This window comes from Haliaeetus leucocephalus, unplaced genomic scaffold (genome assembly GCF_000737465.1).
Source record: "Haliaeetus leucocephalus isolate CR32 unplaced genomic scaffold, Haliaeetus_leucocephalus-4.0 Scaffold229, whole genome shotgun sequence".
NCBI classification, from domain to species: Eukaryota; Metazoa; Chordata; class Aves; order Accipitriformes; family Accipitridae; genus Haliaeetus; species Haliaeetus leucocephalus.
Window position 1 is genome coordinate 12,861,940 of NW_010972665.1, and position 7,250 is coordinate 12,869,189.

General features: G+C 41.1%; 1 protein-coding gene across 1 annotated transcript in view; it reads right to left on the bottom strand.

Moving 5' to 3' along the window:
- Nucleotides 1-6,424, bottom strand: part of JMJD1C (jumonji domain containing 1C) — a 57,677-nt gene extending 51,253 nt beyond the window's left edge. Inside the window, exon 1 of the mRNA XM_010567906.1 lies at nucleotides 6,306-6,424. The gene's annotated coding sequence lies outside the window, so the exon portion shown is untranslated. The remainder of the gene's footprint in view (nucleotides 1-6,305) is intronic.
- Nucleotides 6,425-7,250: the final 826 nt, after the last annotated feature.

The following is a 7,250-nucleotide window of genomic DNA, read 5'->3' on the forward strand; positions in this document are numbered from 1 at the left end:
CTGCTGATTTCCCTAAGGCTTATCAGATTTAAAAGAACTCCATTCCTGCATCAAACCTCACTGAGAGAGACCAAAAAAAGTGACTAAAGCCCTTATTTCTTAAAAAAATCAGGCTAAACCAGAAAGGTACAATTTTAGTCCACCTTTATTTTTGAGAATAAAGACAGATGAAGTCCTCAGGGAAACAGTTCTTTTTCAAAGGGAGGCACAAATACATTCTTAGGAGAGACGATGTACATCTCCCTCTGACTCTACAAATGGAGAGTGCCAAACCATCCTCCCCCATTCCTCTCTCTTTGCGAGTGCTCCAGTGAAACTCTTCTGTCCCACACGTGTAACTGGGAGCGAGGACTGGTATGAGTCATCTGACCCCCTTCTAGCTGGACGCAGCCTTTTGCTTCCCCTCACGCTGGAACCACACACTTAAACATAAATGTGTCAGTAACAAGCTGTTTAGACCATCGCTCTTTACAACACTGCCAGAGAAGCCAGCTGGACTGCTTACGGGTGGTCCAGACACCAGAGACATGGGAAAGAACAGAGACAGCTCTTAAACACAACGCTGAGAAGAGTTAAAGATGCAGAAAGTTGTGTGCGCCTGTCACCCGTGGAGGAAACGAAAGCCGAGGGGAGCACATGATGGCCACAGATACCAGCTGGCTGGCACCGGGGGTTCCCAAGCTGCTTCTGACAACCTCAAAGGGTGGGACCGACCCAAAAGCTCCTGCCTGGTCAGTGGAGGTACAAGTTTATGGGAAACGCAATTTTCAGCTGCAGTAGCTATTTTTAAGCCTGAAGTTTAAAGTAAGAGAAGTCTGAAAGACGAGTGCACATATGATTATGGGGTGCTTAAAACACAGACAGAAAAATATTACTTTATCCCTGTTTCAAGATGTTTGAAGAATTTTTTATGTGCACACATCATTACTACACAAGCCCTGCTACATGACTGGCGTGCTCTTATGAGCAAACAAGTCACAAAACCCCAAAGCATCCAGGCCCGAAATACCCAATGTCTGCCCATAATAAACAGACAAGGAGAGTATCAGAGTTGCACAACCCCCTTTTCTCAAGCCTTACTAGACGGCATATAAAACTTGAATTTCTAATAGATCAAGTAAGATTAGCATAGTATTAGATCCTGAATCAGAGGTACCTATTTCACAATTAGTGAGAAAGTTTATTATTATTACTTCAGCAATCTTTAAGGTGCGTTAAGACATTTGACCTGTCAGCCCTCAGAAGAGCAAAGTACACACGCCTATCACTGTGACACCTCCCACAGGGGATTTCTCAGGGCTCTATCTTTACATCTGCAACCTTCAGCACAGAGGTAGACAGGCAGACATCACCATTTTGAAACACTAAGACAACCAGGATTGTCTTAAAAATAAATTAAAAAAAAATTGTTCTGAAGGAGAATGTGCATAAGTAGGGCTGCTTGAAGAGAGATTCCACTGTACAGAACTGAAGTGTGTTCTTGATTCATTCTCAGCAGGTTTTTTTGTTGTTGTTTGGTGGTTTATTGTTTGTTTTGGTGTTTGTTTTATTTAACCCAATACACAGGAGAAATTTTTGAAGAGACTATGTGCACATCCTTCCACTTCCTCTTCCTTGAGTGGTGAAATACCCTCTGCAGGAAGTTTAATGATTGTGAAGGAACCTAATTTGAATTCTTTGCCCTGTCTCAGCTGTGCACATTTGTTCCAGTGCTGTTTGCTCACAAATCCTTTGGAAATATATTAACACATACAAAATGCGTGTGTGTATATACAGTCTATAAATTTGGAAACATATAATCTATCATGCACCCTACTCTGCCCAACCCAGACACAGCTGAAATGCACTGACTGCTTAGGCATAGCAGTCTTTCCGGGTCTTTCCACAAGTGTATTTTATTACAGAAAAACACGATATAAACCACTTTTTGTTATTCTTTACTTGCTTGTCCAAAGTATAATGCAGTTGACTCCAGCTGCTTCAGCCAGTAACAGCAGAATCACACACTTCAGCCCAATAGCGCCCGTGATGGGTACTGCCAAACACCACCCAGACAAAACCACCACACTGATGAGGTCACACACACCATATGCTGAGCTTTAACGCTTCACATCCCCATCTATAGTCCTTCAAGTAAACTACAATGCTTAAACAAATGAAGGCATGATCAGCTTTGGTGCTGCTTAACTTACTAAGTGTATCATAACAAACACATAGCTGTCACAGAATAGTACGAGTAACTTATTATTACAGGAAACCATTTCAGTTCTTATTACCTGATTTAGGTCACACTTGTATTTGTGTAGGCTTACTATAGTTTTGCTTAAAATATTTTAATAACAAAAGTGTTTGAAAGTGTGTTCATTTTCAATCTATAGCAAAGGCCACTGTAAAACCCACTATGTCAATTTTTACTTAATCACAAAAGATACATGATATATTGTGAATGCAAAGTAGAAAGATATTAAGGACCTGACTTACACATCACATTTCAAGACTGCATTTCCTACAGATACTAGTTTGACATAGAAAATGCTTGTTGTAAATTTTATGTCTATCACTTCCTGCAAAGGAACAGAATTTCCATTTCATTGCTAAGCGAAGTACCACAGCAAACGTTCGTATCTGCTTTCTCCTCAAGATCCCCTTGTCACCACCATAAAAGAACTACATGACTAAATGGTCTGACCATCCCAGGTTAATGAATGAGTCACTCTCAGTCACACACAAGTTTCACGTAGAGAATAATACCGTCTGTAGCCTCTATGAAGCAACAGAGATAAAAGCCACCAGAGACAAGCTGTAGGTTGGTGTTAAAGGCACTACACATACAGAATCCAAGGATTTTTTCTGGAGAAGGGCAGGATTCAAAGCAGTGCACATATAAAGGAAAGGAAAAGTCACATAATGCATTTAGCTGTAAAGAACAAATTCACTGGCAAGTGTAATACTTGCTGTAGAAAACCTTCTGAAGATACGAAAAAATGGAAAAAGGCTAGTATAGCGCAGCTGCATACTCTACTTTTAATAACGATATTCATCTAGCTCTTACGAAGGTTGTTCAATCTCTTAACAACCGAAACATGTTTGTTTATTAAAAGAGCAGACGTGGCATGGGAATCCATCGTTCACGATTCCCCAGCGAGTCTTGCCAAAGTCTCTTTACTCTTGTTCTGGAAGAACCGCTTCTGGTAACGACGGTAATTTAAGTTCTTTGCCTACTCAAACTTTGTTTTTCCTGCCAACACTAAAAGGATGCCAAATGCGCTGTTTTCTTTGCCTTGAGCAGTTGTCACCTGTAAACTGGACAGCACTACCTTATTCATGAAGCCCTTTAGCCCAAAAGTTACGTTAAACAGCACTGCATCTTTTGATCAGAACTGATCTGAGCAGAATTCATACCAAACCCTCGTCTGCTGCCCATTACTAGTATTACAAGCATACACAATGATGGGAAAAATTACTCAGTAGTTAAGAATTGTATCTGAAGTGAAATGGAGTCTTCCCACACAAATTCAAACTTTGTTTGTTTTGGCAGAAAGGTACTGGAATTTTAGGCACTAAAAGCAAAACGCAATAGAAAAGCGTTTAGATCACCATGGTCTCTAAGGACTTCATATTGAAAAAGTGCAGCCATGAGAGCTGAAACGAAAAACTAAACATATTTAGAAAGACTCAGAGTTAATTCATCTCTGCAAAGAATGGTTCCTCGGTTATGTATTCTGCTCAAAAGCAGGTTAACAGTATTCCAGACCAAATAAGGGAGCAAAAAGGCCATTTTTTCTTCTTTTTAGAATAGCAGATTTTCACAGGAAGTTTACCAAAGATTTATCTAGGGCCTGTTTTCATGGCAAAGAAAAGGAAGGCCTTCCAGAAAAAAGGGGCAAGTAAAAACTACCCTACATTAAGTGACTGAAGGCTAGGAATGCGATTTCCAGCATTAACAAAAAATAACAAGACAAACAAAAGAATAGAGACAATCCTCCTGCTTCAGGTATCTTTCAGGAGAAAACAGTCTCATAATGATCAAGTTAACATTTCTGTCTAACACAATGCTGGTACATAAGTCAGAATAGTTTTCTGTTCTCTTAAAGACGTTATCATTCAGTAAAGCTCTTATCTGTACAGTTAACTTGTAAAACTTAGCAATGAGACATTGCTAGCCCTGCAGAGAGATGTGCTTACAAAAGTAATTTCTAAAACTTCTTATAATCATTCAAATAAAGAAATATTTGCAGTATTCACCAGCAAGCTCAATATTATTTTACATTTCTACATTCCATATCTGAGCAATTCCCAGTTAAGATGCAAATTCTGGATGCCTTAGTACTTAAGATGAATCTCCGTCAGCAACCATCTTGTAATGTTAAAACAGACAAACAATTTAGGTATCTCTTGTGACCAAACTACTTATGATTGATACAGATCAGTAGCCTCGATCCCAGGCTTTAATAGGCAGCTGTTTGCTCCATGAGAGGGGGAAACAACCTGGCCTCTCACAGAGTTGCCCTCTACATGTCAAAAATCGAGGCCAAGAGTTAGGGAGACCAAGGTTATATCTGGAACTGCTTTGTACCAGTTTTTGCTCAACACCTCTTTTAAAACTGAAGTTGCTAATGCTGTTAATTACAGTATTATCTACCAAGATATTATAAAGCCAGCTGTTCATATGACACATTTGCAAAAATGACACCTTCAATTTGTATGCACCTTCACAAATCAAGGTGTTTCTGTGTCCAACACTGTATCAGTAAATACTGCTTGAAGTGAAGGACCTGAAATGCATACAGCATCGTTATATTAACTGCCAGCCAGGCCTGGCAATAGGATTGTTTTACAAAAGGCTGTCCTTCTCATATATTCAATTTGTTTTGCTCTGCTCATCTGGTAAGAAATGATCCACTGCCAAAAGGAGATTGATGACTGTTACTGGAATGAACATCATCAGAGACATGATCTTGACAGATTTCAGGCAAAGGACAGATGCTAGCCCAAGTATTTGCTTTGTGAAATGAATCTGGATGATTGCGGCTGGACTCTGAGGGTGAATTTACACTTCACGGCTCAGCTGATTTAAGAGGTCGCTGCTGCCAAAGGAGGATATCCCACTCCACTTTGCGTCATCCTGACCCCCTCCCTAGAGGAAGCCACAGCACTTGGTGCACCCTGGGCTAATCCAGCTCAGCTCACTAACACCACAGGCTTCCACCCCCACCCTGGTTTTTGAAAATCAAGGCTGTGCTGATTTAGAAGGCTGAAGGCACTAGCATGGGGTCTGATAGTGGGAACTGTCCTTTGCAGCAGAGCCAAGCTGTTTGAGCAGCTCAAGTCATGACACGTAACCTCACCCTGACAAGAAGCGTTGAACTCGTTTAGCTTCTCTACCACAGACACAGAAAAAGCACCAGCCCTTCCTCGAACTGAACCTCCCTCTCCCTTCCTCAGGATTCTCTCTTGGTCGCTTCTCCTTTTGTAGCTCTATATTTGGTATTGGGAAAAAAAAAAAAACCATCTTGGTGAAGCAGGAGGGAAGAAGGGGTGTCAGGACAAAATTACATAGCATTTATTCAGGGCCATCTGTTATTCCAAGTCTCAAAGTACTATTTCTGTATCACTGCAGTGTACCATCCCAGCCGTAAGAAAGAATTTATGGCTATTCTAATTGCAATCAGTTCAGCGCAAGTTGAAGTATCAAAGGTTTTTCTATTTGTCATAGAAGAGATTTTTAGACCTTCTTCTGAAGAGGGGAGGAACATCATTTCTCTTGTTCATTAAATAAACAGACATTAATATATTAATGTGTTTCTAATTAATGAAGGCGGCATTAAAATCAATAATACTGGAAATTTTAGCAGGCTTAGAAAAAACAGCAAGAGAAAGTATATTTTCTGTTTAAAAAATTAACATTTTCTGCTATTCATTCTCAAAAAAACAGTAAGTCTGATATCACTGTAGTAGTGCAAAGACCTAGAAATGAAAGCCCAGCTTCAGAAGGATAGATACTATCTTTTATCTGCTCTACAATTAATGGTATGGATTAACCTTTAAAGGGGTCGGGTATTTTACTTAAAGGTGGTTCAATAACATTAGTCACATAGTACTCCTTGATATGATCAGATTCACTAGAATCAGATACAGTATCCAATATAATCTTTCACAAAATGAGGAACAATGTCTGCCAATTATCAACAGGAAATTGTTCCTGTAACACAGAACTTGACTGTAAAATGCACTTAAAAATAATAAACACATGGATTTTAACTAAGCTAAATGGACAGTACTTATACGCTAACCAAATTCCTTACCTGATAGGGCTGAAAGGCACTATCTTCAGTTATAAAATCCAGCTGTTTGTCCACAAGGAATTCGACTGCAGTAATTGAATTGTATACACTTTTTCCAACCAAGGGCTTGAATGTCTATTGGAAAAAAAGAAAAGACAATTAACCAATTTAAAAAAGCTCAGCATATCAAACCCCCAGGACTGTATAAACACTGACGCAATTCTTCCATCAAAACAAGTTAAAACAGAATAACAATTACTGATTATACGAGAAAGAAGGATTTTGTGTTTTGTAATTTTTTCCTTTGTGCCGCTGGTGGAAAACCAGCTAGAAAAGGGAACTACACCATACATTCTTCCTTTCCCTTATTGTGCTTGAGCAAGAGTGTTTACCACAGAAGCTCAAAGTACAGGAGCACGATTATATCTTAAACATACAGCTTAGCACGTAGGTCCTCTCCTTCTGCCTGCAGGACTAGCTAGCGCAGTGGTAATTACACTAAGGACGCTGAAGTGGAAACAGACTGCAGACGTGAAAATGCTCCCCCCCCCGTCCTGTTCTGAAATCATTCACCTTGCCTCCGAGTCAACCATCTCATTTCCCTGCCTGGCTCTGCAACTGTTCTGACTCTTCTGCCTGCCGCCCCCGCAGCTGCTCCTCCCTGCAGCAACCGGCTGCTCCGGCGCAAGGGCTTGGGAGAAGGCAGTGCCTGGTCCCGGGGCTTTTGCAGGGGCCGGGAGGTTTCCTGCTTCCCCACCATGTGCTGGGGAAGCAGGAAACCTCCCGGCCCCCGCTGCGAAAGCCCAGCACAGAGAAAGAAAGGGGAGCGGGGAATAACGGGCTCCTCCACGCCCCTCTACAGTCTTTGCCCCAAACGCCCTGCCTCGTCCAGGCGCAGCGGGATGCGGCAGGCAAGTGAGGAGGGAGCCGTGACTTCAGTGGGTCTCCCCCAAGAGGGGACGAGCA